Source organism: Engystomops pustulosus, unplaced genomic scaffold (genome assembly GCF_040894005.1).
Source record: "Engystomops pustulosus unplaced genomic scaffold, aEngPut4.maternal MAT_SCAFFOLD_171, whole genome shotgun sequence".
NCBI lineage: Eukaryota > Metazoa > Chordata > Amphibia > Anura > Leptodactylidae > Engystomops > Engystomops pustulosus.
The window spans coordinates 46,977-60,000 of NW_027285051.1; positions in this window are offsets into that span (position 1 = coordinate 46,977).

A 13,024-nucleotide genomic window follows, 5' to 3' on the forward strand; every position below is an offset into this window, starting at 1 on the left:
CCCGGGAATGTGTCACTGTCCCCCGGCCAAGACTTGGCGGCAAGTCCCGGGGAGGAATAGTGCTCATGGAAGTAGCTCAGCGGGAGCAGCTGCTGAGGCTACCCAAAAATGTGTCACTGTCCCTGGGCCACACTTGGTCGTTGGTTCCTGATGAGGAACATGCCCATGGAAGTAAGAGTTCAGCGGGAGAAGCCGCTCAGGCTACCCGGGAATGTGTCACTGTCCCTCGGCCAGACTTGGCGGCAGGTCCCGGGGAGGAATAGTGCCCATGGAAGTCGGAGCTCCAACCTCCAAGTTGACCTAAGCGGGAGCAGCCGCTGAGGCTACCCGGGCATGGGTGACTGTTCCCCGGCCACACTTGGTCGGAGGTCCCGGTGTGGAACATGCCCATGGAAGTTGAAGGGAAGAGAACCGCGAAAGGGAGTTTGGAGGCTGAGCCGCGGCCGAGGAGGTCTCACCGATCCCGGCGTGATTCCAGCCAGGCCCGGTACCCTATACCGAACTCTACAGGGTGGCTGTATCCGGGACCCTGGAACCCTGGGCGGGGAGCCTAGGGGCGAGAGGGGCCCCATGGAGCTCGGGCAGACTAGAAGTACCCTCGTCTGCCCGCTGGAGGGCGCCCTTCCCGGAGCGGAGGGGACCCCCAAGCGACCAAGTGCAAGCCGAGTTTGGAGCTCGAAACCCGGCCACACTTGGTAGTATGTCCCGGTGAGGAACATGCCCATGGAAGTAAGAGCTCAGCGGGAGCAGCCACTCAGGCTACCCGGGAATGTGTCACTGTCCCCCGGCCAAGACTTGGCGGCAAGTCCCGGGGAGGAATAGTGCCCATGGAAGTAGCTCAGCGGGAGCAGCCGCTCAGGCTACCCGGGAATGTGTCACTGTCCCCCGGCCAGACTTGGCGGCAGGTCCCGGGGAGGAATAGTGCTCATGGAAGTAGCTCAGCGGGAGCAGCTGCTGAGGCTACCCGGGAATGTGTCACTGTCCCTGGGCCACACTTGGTCGTTGGTTCCTGATGAGGAACATGCCCATGGAAGTAAGAGTTCAGCGGGAGCAGCCGCTCAGGGCTACCCGGGAATGTGTCACTGTCCCCCGGCCAGACTTGGCGGCAGGTCCCGGGGAGGAATAGTGCCCATGGAAGTCGGAGCTCCAGCCTCCAAGTTGACCTCAGCGGGAGCAGCCGCTGAGGCTACCCGGGCATGGGTGACTGTTCCCCGGCCACACTTGGTCGGAGGTCCCGGTGTGGAACATGCCCATGGAAGTTGAAGGGAAGAGAACCGCGAAAGGGAGTTTGGAGGCTGAGCCGCGGCCGAGGAGGTCTCACCGATCCCGGCGTGATTCCAGCCAGGCCCGGTACCCTATACCGAACTCGACAGGGTGGCTGTATCCGGGACCCTGGAACCCTGGGCGGGGAGCCTAGGGGCGAGAGGGGCCCCATGGAGCTCGGGCAGACTAGAAGTACCCTCGTCTGCCCGCTGGAGGGCGCCCTTCCCGGAGCGGAGGGGACCCCCCAAGCGACCAAGTGCAAGCCGAGTTTGGAGCTCGAAACCCGGCCACACTTGGTAGTTGGTCCCGGTGAGGAACATGCCCATGGAAGTAAGAGCTCAGCGGGAGCAGCCACTCAGGCTACCCGGCAATGTGTCACTGTCCCCCGGCCAAGACTTGGCGGCAAGTCCCGGGGAGGAATAGTGCCCATGGAAGTAGCTCAGCGGGAGCAGCTGCTGAGGCTACCCGGGAATGTGTCACTGTCCCCCGGCCAGACTTGGCGGCAGGTCCCGGGGAGGAATAGTGCTCATGGAAGTAGCTCAGCGGGAGCAGCTGCTGAGGCTACCCGGGAATGTGTCACTGTCCCTGGGCAACACTTGGTCGTTGGTTCCTGATGAGGAACATGCCCATGGAAGTAAGAGTTCAGCGGGAGAAGCCGCTCAAGCTACCCGGGAATGTGTCACTGTCCCCCGGCCAGACTTGGCGGCAGGTCCCGGGGAGGAACAGTGCCCATGGAAGTCGGAGCTCCAACCTCCAAGTTGACCTCAGCGGGAGCACTTGCTGAGGCTACCCGGGCATGGGCGACTGTTCCCCGGCCACACTTGGTCGGAGGTCCCGGTGTGGAACATGCCCATGGAAGTTGAAGGGAAGAGAACCGCGAAAGGGAGTTTGGAGGCTGAGCCGCGGCCGAGGAGGTCTCACCGATCCCGGCGTGATTCCAGCCAGGCCCGGTACCCTATACCGAACTCGGCAGGGTGGCTGTATCCGGGACCCTGGAACCCTGGGCGGGGAGCCTAGGGGCGAGAGGGGCCCCATGGAGCTCGGGCAGACTAGAAGTACCCTCGTCTGCCCGCTGGAGGGCGCCCTTCCCGGAGCGGAGGGGACCCCCAAGCGACCAAGTGCAAGCCGAGTTTGGAGCTCGAAACCCGGCCACACTTGGTAGTATGTCCCGGTGAGGAACATGCCCATGGAAGTAAGAGCTCAGCGGGAGCAGCCACTCAGGCTACCCGGGAATGTGTCACTGTCCCCCGGCCAAGACTTGGCGGCAAGTCCCGGGGAGGAATAGTGCCCATGGAAGTAGCTCAGCGGGAGCAGCCGCTCAGGCTACCCGGGAATGTGTCACTGTCCCCCGGCCAGACTTGGCGGCAGGTCCCGGGGAGGAATAGTGCTCATGGAAGTAGCTCAGCGGGAGCAGCTGCTGAGGCTACCCGGGAATGTGTCACTGTCCATGGGCCACACTTGGTCGTTGGTTCCTGATGAGGAACATGCCCATGGAAGTAAGAGTTCAGCGGGAGCAGCCGCTCAGGGCTACCCGGGAATGTGTCACTGTCCCCCGGCCAGACTTGGCGGCAGGTCCCGGGGAGGAATAGTGCCCATGGAAGTCGGAGCTCCAGCCTCCAAGTTGACCTCAGCGGGAGCAGCCGCTGAGGCTACCCGGGCATGGGTGACTGTTCCCCGGCCACACTTGGTCGGAGGTCCCGGTGTGGAACATGCCCATGGAAGTTGAAGGGAAGAGAACCGCGAAAGGGAGTTTGGAGGCTGAGCCGCGGCCGAGGAGGTCTCACCGATCCCGGCGTGATTCCAGCCAGGCCCGGTACCCTATACCGAACTCGACAGGGTGGCTGTATCCGGGACCCTGGAACCCTGGGCGGGGAGCCTAGGGGCGAGAGGGGCCCCATGGAGCTCGGGCAGACTAGAAGTACCCTCGTCTGCCCGCTGGAGGGCGCCCTTCCCGGAGCGGAGGGGACCCCCCAAGCGACCAAGTGCAAGCCGAGTTTGGAGCTCGAAACCCGGCCACACTTGGTAGTTGGTCCCGGTGAGGAACATGCCCATGGAAGTAAGAGCTCAGCGGGAGCAGCCACTCAGGCTACCCGGCAATGTGTCACTGTCCCCCGGCCAAGACTTGGCGGCAAGTCCCGGGGAGGAATAGTGCCCATGGAAGTAGCTCAGCGGGAGCAGCCACTCAGGCTACACGGGAATGTGTCACTGTCCCTCGGCCACACTTGGTCGTAGGTCCCGGTGAGGAACATGCCCATGGAAGTCGGAGCTCCAACCTCCAACCGGGTGAAGCCTCCGAGAGCTAGCCGGGAATAGGGCGCCAATCCCGGCTACCGCCCTCCAGGCTTGCCCCGGTCGAAAGACCTACGTCCTCGCACCAGCACAAGCGCAAAAATTTTCTAAGTGTGGGAGAACCGAGGACCCGCCCGGTGGCACTCTGCCTCTCGCTGCCGCCCTCCTGGAAGCGTCCTCGGTCACTGTGTGTGCGGCAGATATCAGAGCTCCGGAAAGGTGAAAAAGAACCGGTAAGAGGGCGAATCCGGCAGCTCCCTGCCGGGCGAGGACCACCGCGAGCGGCGGGGACGTCAGACGGGAGACGCGCGGCGGACCTTCCGTCGGAGTGCCTGGGATTTTGACCTCGGAGAAGTTCGAAAAAATTATGCGGTCGGAGCTGTCTGCCTTGGCCGGGGAAGGCTCACCGCCGGCGGCTGCCAACCCCTGGCTTGCCCGCTGGATGCCCTTTCGGAGGCTGCTGAAAAAGAACTGTCAGGCGGGCACCTCTCGGAAGAACCGCAGACCAAAACGACCGGTAAAAATTTTGGGCGATCCGACACGTAGTGCACCTTCGGCGGCAGAGAAAAGCAGCAAAAATACCGGTCAGAGAAGGGGAGTTTTGGTCGACTCTGCCAGGTTTTTGCACTAAGTCAGATCCGTAATGCCAGCGGGACTGAGTCGCTTTTGCGTGCCGTGGTCCTGGAGGCCTGCTCGGACAGAGCGGTCCTTCGGGTCCCGCGGGAAGGGGCATTTCATGTTCCTCTGCGGGAGGTGATCCATTTTCTGCGGGAAATGGCGAGCCCCTTCGGCTACAAGAGTGTGTAGGTCCCGCTCAACAGTCTACGTCCTTAACCATCGGGGACTTTGTAGATTTTGCCCAAAATCGCTCTCCGCAGAACAGAGCGTGAGGTCTCCGCGGCGGAGGCCGGAAAAGGTGCGAGGTGAGCGGCATGGTATGACTGGGCTCGTGCCGCTCACTGCTACCCGGAGCGTGGCGCCCTCCGGGTAAAAAGCTAGCCGGGGCGAGTAGGTGGGTTGACGGGCGCATAAGCAACGCCGTCCCCGCCGTACAAGGTGCCGGTGGCCTGGCGAACCACCGGCGTAAGGCTAGCCAGGGCGTACCGCGGGGCAGAGGGCGCATAAGCCACGCTCTCTCTCCATCCCACCAGCACAAGCGAAAAATTTTCAAAGTGTGGGAGAACCGGCTTCCCGACCGGTGGCACTCTGCCTCTCTCTGCCGCCCTCCTGGAAGCGTCCTCGGTCACTCGGAGTACGGCAGATTTAAGAGCTCCGGAATGGTGAAAAAGAACCGGAGAGAGGGCGACTCCGGCTTCTCTCTGCCGGGCGAGGACCACCGCAGGCGGCGGGGACCTCTGACAGGAGGCGGCGCTGCGGGCAGGCTTTCTAAGTGCCTGGGCTTTTGGCCTCGGCGAAAGTCGAAAAAATTATGCGGTCGGAGCTTTCTGCCCCGGCCGGGGAAGGCTCACCGCCGGCGGCTGCCAACCCCTGGCTTGCCCGCTGGATGCCCTTTCGGAGGCTGCTGAAAAAGAACTGTCAGGCGGGCACCTCTCGGAAGAACCGCAGACCAAAACGACCGGTAAAAATTTTGGGCGATCCGACCCGTAGTGCACCTTCGGCGGCAGAGAAAAGCAACAAAAATACCGGTCAGAGAAGGGGAGTTTTGGTCGACTCTGCCAGGTTTTTGCACTAAGTCAGATCCGTAATGCCAGCGGGACTGAGTCGCTTTTGCGTGCCGTGGTCCTGGAGGCCTGCTCGGACAGAGCGGTCCTGCGGGTCCCGCGGGAAGGGGCATTTCATGTTCCTCTGCGGGAGGTGATCCATTTTCTGCGGGAAATGGCGAGCCCCTTCGGCTACAAGAGTGTGTAGGTCCCGCTCAACAGTCTACGTCCTTAACCATCGGGGACTTTGTAGATTTTGCCCAAAATCGCTCTCCGCAGAACAGAGCGTGAGGTCTCCGCGGCGGAGGCCGGAAAAGGTGCGAGGTGAGCGGCATGGTATGACTGGGCTCGTGCCGCTCACTGCTACCCGGAGCGTGGCGCCCTCCGGGTAAAAGGCTAGCCGGGGCGAGTAGGTGGGATGACGGGCGCATAAGCAACGCCGTCCCCGCCGTACAAGGTGCCGGTGGCCTGGCGAACCACCGGCGTAAGGCTAGCCAGGGCGTACCGCGGGGCAGAGGGCGCATAAGCCACGCTCTCTCTCCATCCCACCAGCACAAGCGAAATATTTTCAAAGTGTGGGAGAACCGGCTTCCCGACCGGTGGCACTCTGCCTCTCGCTGCCGCCCTCCTGGAAGCGTCCTCGGTCACTCGGAGTACGGCAGATTTAAGAGCTCCGGAATGGTGAAAAAGAACCGGAGAGAGGGCGACTCCGGCTTCTCTCTGCCGGGCGAGGACCACCGCAGGCGGCGGGGACGTCTGACAGGAGACGGCGCTGCGGGCAGGCTTTAAAAGTGCATGGGGTTTTGGCCTCGGCAAAAGTCGAAAAAATTATGCGGTCGGAGCTGTCTGCCCCGGCCGGGGAAGGCTCACCGCCGGCGGCTGCCAACCCCTGGCTTGCCCGCTGGATGCCCTTTCGGAGGCTTCTGAAAAAGAACTGTCAGGCGGGCACCTCTCGGAAGAACCGCAGACCAAAACGACCGGTAAAAATTTTGGGCGATCCGACCCGTAGTGCACCTTCGGCGGCAGAGAAAAGCAACAAAAATACCGGTCAGAGAAGGGGAGTTTTGGTCGACTCTGCCAGGTTTTTGCACTAAGTCAGATCCGTAATGCCAGCGGGACTGAGTCGCTTTTGCGTGCCGTGGTCCTGGAGGCCTGCTCGGACAGAGCGGTCCTGCGGGTCCCGCGGGAAGGGGCATTTCATGTTCCTCTGCGGGAGGTGATCCATTTTCTGCGGGAAATGGCGAGCCCCTTCGGCTACAAGAGTGTGTAGGTCCCGCTCAACAGTCTACGTCCTTAACCATCGGGGACTTTGTAGATTTTGCCCAAAATCGCTCTCCGCAGAACAGAGCGTGAGGTCTCCGCGGCGGAGGCCGGAAAAGGTGCGAGGTGAGCGGCATGGTATGACTGGGCTCGTGCCGCTCACTGCTACCCGGAGCGTGGCGCCCTCCGGGTAAAAGGCTAGCCGGGGCGAGTAGGTGGGATGACGGGCGCATAAGCAACGCCGTCCCCGCCGTACAAGGTGCCGGTGGCCTGGCGAACCACCGGCGTAAGGCTAGCCAAGGGCGTACCGCGGGGCAGAGGGCGCATAAGCCACGCTCTCTCTCCATCCCACCAGCACAAGCGAAAAATTTTCAAAGTGTGGGAGAACCGGCTTCCCGACCGGTTGCACTCTGCCTCTCGCTGCCGCCGTCCTGGAAGCGTCCTCGGTCACTCGGAGTACGGCAGATTTAAGAGCTCCGGAATGGTGAAAAAGAACCGGAGAGAGGGCGACTCCGGCTTCTCTCTGCCGGGCGAGGACCACCGCAGGCGGCGGGGACGTCTGACAGGAGACGGCGCTGCGGGCAGGCTTTAAAAGTGCATGGGGTTTTGGCCTCGGAGAAAGTCGAAAAAATTATGCGGTCGGAGCTGTCTGCCCCGGCCGGGGAAGGCTCACCTCCGGCGGCTGCCAACCCCTGGCTTGCCCGCTGGATGGCCTTTCGGAGGCTGCTGAAAAAGAACTGTCAGGCGGGCACCTCTCGGAAGAACCGCAGACCAAAACGACCGGTAAAAATTTTGGGCGATCCGACCCGTAGTGCACCTTCGGCGGCAGAGAAAAGCAACAAAAATACCGGTCAGAGAAGGGGAGTTTTGGTCGACTCTGCCAGGTTTTTGCACTAAGTCAGATCCGTAATGCCAGCGGGACTGAGTCGCTCTTGCGTGCCGTGGTCCTGGAAGCCTGCTCGGACAGAGTGGTCCTTCGGGTCCCGCGGGAAGGGGCATTTCATGTTCCTCTGCGGGAGGTGATCCATTTTCTGCGGGAAATGGCGAGCCCCTTCGGCTACAAGAGTGTGTAGGTCCCGCTCAACAGTCTACGTCCTTAACCATCGGGGACTTTGTAGATTTTGCCCAAAATCGCTCTCCGCAGAACAGAGCGGGAGGTCTCCGCGGCGGAGGCCGGAAAAGGTGCGAGGTGAGCGGCATGGTATGACTGGGCTCGTGCCGCTCACTGCTACCCGGAGCGTGGCGCCCTCCGGGTAAAAGGCTAGCCGGGGCGAGTAGGTGGATTGACGGGCGCATAAGCAACGCCGTCCCCGCCGTACAAGGTGCCGGTGGCCTGGCGAACCACCGGCGTAAGGCTAGCCAAGGGCGTACCGCGGGGCAGAGGGCGCATAAGCCACGCCGTCCCCGCTGTACAAGGTGCCGGTGGCCTGGCGAACCACCGGCGTAAGGCTAGCCAAGGGCGTACCGCGGGGCAGAGGGCGCATAAGCCACGCTCTCTCTCCATCCCACCAGAACAAGCGAAAAAATTTCAAAGTGTGGGAGAACCGGCTTCCCGACCGGTGGCACTCTGCCTCTCGCTGCCGCCCTCCTGGAAGCGTCCTCGGTCACTCGGTGTCCGGCAGATTTCAGAGCTCCGGAATGGTGAAAAAGAACCGGTGAGAGGGCGAATCCGGCTTCTCTCTGCCGGGCGAGGACCACCGCAGGCGGCAAGGGACGTCTGCCAGGAGACGGCGCTGCGGGCAGGCTTTAAAAGTGCATGGGGTTTTGGCCTCGGCGAAAGTCGAAAAAATTTTGCGGTCGGAGCTGTCTGCCCCGGCCGGGGAAGGCTCACCGCCGGCGGCTGCCAACCCCTGGCTTGCCCGCTGGATGCCCTTTCGGAGGCTGCTGAAAAAGAACTGTCAGGCGGGCACCTCTCGGAAGAACCGCAGACCAAAACGACCGGTAAAAATTTTGGGCGATCCGACCCTCAGTGCACCTTCGGCGGCAGAGAAAAGCAACAAAAACACCGGTCAAAGAAGGGAGGTTTTGGTCGACTCTGCCTGGTTTTTGCACTAAGTCAGATCCGTAATGCCAGCGGGACTGAGTCGCTTTTGCGTGCCGTGGTCCTGGAGGCCTGCTCGGACAGAGCGGTCCTTCGGGTCCCGCGGGAAGGGGCATTTCATGTTCCTCTGCGGGAGGTGGTCCATTTTCTGCGGGAAATGGCGAGCCCCATCGGCTACAAGAGTGTGTAGGTCCCGCTCAACAGTCTACGTCCTTAACCATCGGGGACTTTGTAGATTTTGGCAGAAATCGCCCCCCGCAGGTCCTAGCGGGAGGTCTCCGCGGCGGAGGCCGGAGAGGGCGCGAGGTGAGCGGCATGGTATGACTGGGTTCGTGCCGCTCACTGGTACCCGGAGCGTGGCGCCCTCCGGGTAAAAGGCTAGCCGGGGCGAGTAGGTGGGTTGACGGGCGCATAAGCCACGCCGTCCCCGCCGTACAAGGTGCCGGTGGCCTGGCGAACCACCGGCGTAAGGCCAGCCAGGGCGGACCGCGGGGCAGAGGGCGCATAAGCCACGCTCTCTCTCCATCCCACCAGAACAAGCGAAAAATTTTCAAAGTGTGGGAGAACCGGCGACCCGACCGGTGGCACTCTGCCTCTCGCTGCCGCCCTCCTGGAAGCGTCCTCGGTCACTCGGTGTCCGGCAGATTTCAGAGCTCCGGAATGGTGAAAAAGAACCGGAGAGGGGGCGACTCCGGCTTCTCTCTGCCGGGCGAGGACCACCGCAGGCGGCAAGGGACGTCTGACAGGAGACGGCGCTGCGGGCAGGCTTTAAAAGTGCATGGGGTTTTGGCCTCGGCGAAAGTCGAAAAAATTTTGCGGTCGGAGCCGTCTGCCCCGGCCGGGGAAGGCTCACCGCCGGCGGCTGCCAACCCCTGGCTTGCCCGCTGGATGGCCTTTCGGAGGCTGCTGAAAAAGAACTGTCAGGCGGGCACCTCTCGGAAGAACCGCAGACCAAAACGACCGGTAAAAATTTTGGGCGATCCGACCCTCAGTGCACCTTCGGCGGCAGAGAAAAGCATCAAAAATACCGGTCAAAGAAGCGAGGTTTTGGTCGACTCTGCCAGGTTTTTGCACAAAGTGTTGGCATCGTGCGGCGTCGCGCTTTGCCGTACCGTATCCCCAATGGAGCGGCGCCCGGCGGGGTAGGCTAGCCATGTGAGGTCGAGGGCGGGAGGACGGGACGTAAGCCAGGCCGTTCTCCACAAGAAATTCCGGACGCGGAGACCCCTTCTCCGCCCTACGGTCCCCAATGGGGTGGCGCCCGGCGGGTGAGGCTAGCCATGGGAGGACGGGACGTAAGCCAGGCCGTTCTCCACAAGAAATTCCGTACGCGGAGACCCTTCTCCGCCCTACGGTCCCCAATGGGGTGGCGCCCGGCGGGTGAGGCTAGCCATGTGAGGTCGAGGGCGGGAGGACGGGACGTAAGCCAGGCCGTTCTCCACAAGTAAATTCCGGACGCGGAGACCCCTTCTCCGCCCTACGGTCCCCAATGGGGTGGCGCCCGGCGGGTGAGGCTAGCCGTGTGAGGTCGAGGGCGGGAGGACGGGACGTAAGCCAGGCCGTTCTCCACAAGTAAATTCCGGACGCGGAGACCCCTTCTCCGCCCTACGGTCCCCAATGGGGTGGCGCCCGGCGGGTGAGGCTAGCCATGTGAGGTCGAGGGCGGGAGGACGGGACGTAAGCCAGGCCGTTCTCCACAAGTAAATTCCGGACGCGGAGACCCCTTCTCCGCCCTACGGTCCCCAATGGGGTGGCGCCCGGCGGGTGAGGCTAGCCGTGTGAGGTCGAGGGCGGGAGGACGGGACGTAAGCCAGGCCGTTCTCCACAAGTAAATTCCGGACGCGGAGACCCCTTCTCCGCCCTACGGTCGGTCCCCAATGGGGTGGCGCCCGGCGGGTGAGGCTAGCCATGTGAGGTCGAGGGCGGGAGGACGGGACGTAAGCCAGGCCGTTCTCCACAAGTAAATTCCGGACGCGGAGACCCCTTCTCCGCCCTACGGTCCCCAATGGGGTGGCTCCCGGCGGGTGAGGCTAGCCATGTGAGGTCGAGGGCGGGAGGACGGGACGCAAGCCAGGCCGTTCTCCACAAACTCCCAGCGGTAGAGTCTCGGCTCTCCGCTCTTTTGATCGATCTGACACAGCGCGATCCGGCGGGGCAGGGCACTTTGCTCGGTCAGGGGTATTGGCCCCGGCCGGTTTATGGTAAAGCGTTCCTTAGCCTCAGTCTTGGTCGCGCATCAATCCCCCGCTCCCCGTGAGCGGCTGTCGTCCTCTGCCTAAGGTTGTGTAGCGCGGTGCCAGTGTGGTCCTCGCACGGCCCCGCTCCTGCCACAGCGGTAGGACTCTCTGCTTCGGCTGAGGTTTGCTACGAAGCGTATGGAACGGGCGTACTCCACCGTACCGTGGGTGGCGGCGGCGGCGGCGGCAGCGTCCAGCGCGGAGCTCCGGCTCCCGCGGCAGCGCCTCGCCTAGTGTCCCTCGGGCAAGTCCAATCGCCCCCCGCCCGGTCGGAGAGCGCAGACACACCTCTGTGTCCACGGTTTATTTCCGCAGCACGAAAAGGGACGGCTCCCGCCTGCTCCTCGCGGCGGCGACGAGGCTTAGACCCACCGTGGCGTATCCGCGGTAGGTATGCTCGTCGGTCGGAGGAGCGGTTGCGGTCGAGTGGTCCCCAGTGTACCCTGTTAGCGCTGCCCGCCTACGCCTGAAGAGCTGCGGACCGAGAAAAAGGTTCGCTCCGCTGCTGACGGCGAAGCGCGCGGCACGCCGCGGAAGAGGAGAGGGAGCGGTCGCCCCCGGGGCGGCTCCCCTCCGAGTCCGGCAGAAGCAGAGATTGTAGCGGAGGGGGGGTTTCTAAATTCCCCGGGCGTGTTATCCCCAGCGGTAGCCTTTGAACTCTTCAACCGCAAGCACGATCGCACGTTCACAGCACCCGTCACTAGGAGCCGGGCCAGAGGCGGGCGGCAGACGAAACCGACATGAGCGCTTAAGGGTATTGCACCCCCGGCGCCCAGACCCTGGAAATTGAGTCTGCCCCCAAAGCCCACCCGCGTCCTCCTTGGCGCTCCCGGAGTACATGGTCGTAGATGGGCCATCGGTCGCTAATGCCAAACTGCGTCCCAGGGGTGCGTCCCCTCTGACCAACGGCAGACCCATCCCTCTCGCCAATCCGCGGATCCCCGCCAGGTCCCGAACAGGGCTCGTCCTTTAGCGTTTCAAATGCGCCCTCCCCGCCATACGAGGGGTTGAGGACCGTAGCCTTCCCTTACGAGAGGCACCAGGGGTGCGCCTGCTCGAGGGCCCGGCCGTGGGCGTAACGCTTGGGCCGCCCGGGGGAGTCGGTAGACCATGGGAGACCAACACTCGCACACGAACGTTGCCCGTGCTTTTGTGGAAGAGAGCTTCTTGCGAGGTTGTCGCTGCGGTGGCGCCCGGACAAACCCTATCCCTAAAACTTCTGGGGAATTGGCGTCTAAGCCTGCACCCTGCTCGGTATCCCTGCACCCACGAAGGGGGCCGTGGAAGGCTTGGGGTCGCGCCGGCGAAACCGACCGGATGCCCGGGGTACTGAACCCCCGGGGTCCCACCCTGGAAATTGAGCCGTCCGACCCCGCCACGTCTTCCTAGTGCTCTCCTTGGCTCCCCCGCCTGTGGGCATCGTTAGGGGCTGCGGTCATCAGCGCCGGCTAAGCTTCGGCAACACGGCCGACCCACCCCTTCGGCGCCTGGGGGTGCCTGGTCCCAGTCCGGGCCGTTCCGTAGGGGCGGCTATCCCTTACATGAGGGACTCGGTGCGTCCGCTCGGGCTGCGGGGCTCCGGCTCCGACAGCCGGGGAGCTGGTTTTGACCGCGGGCCTCCACGGGAACCGGCAGGGGCCGGACTAGGCGTCAAGCCGAAAATAACCCCGGCACCCTCTGCTTCCAAAGCGAGGGGACCTTTGGCCGAGCGGGGGCACCGGAAGCCGAACCGACCCCAACCCCTCTTCTTACCCCAGGGCTGGGCTGACCAATCCCCTGATCGGGTCTAAAATGGAAGAAGGGGATTCGAGGGAAGGGGCTGGCGGAAGGCAGTTGCCCGACGGAGTAGGCGAAGGCCAGGCCGTTTCCGAGTCCCGAGCAGAGGAGGGCGAACTCGGCTCTTCATCGACCGACGGCGAGGCGAGGGCGGTGGCTGCCGCGGGGAAGACTCCATTGCTCGTCAGCGCGCTAGGAGCGGGGCCGACTGGCTGCTCGGGGTATGGCATCCCCGGGGGCCCACCCTGGAAATCTTCGCTCCTCAGCCGCTGCAGGTTATAAGGTCCCGCCGCGCGTAAGCGCTCAACTCTCCGACCCACGGATGTCGAGCCCATGGTGAGCCGGCCGTTTCGTACGGGGAAAAGGGGTCCTCTGGCCCCACATCGATCGAGGGGGTTTAGATCCGCGGAGGCACGCACCGCGAGGCGAATCGCTGCTTTTCCCCAAGAGGTTAACCTTCAAACCACCGAGTAGGTTCGGGGCAGGGCCGACAGCCT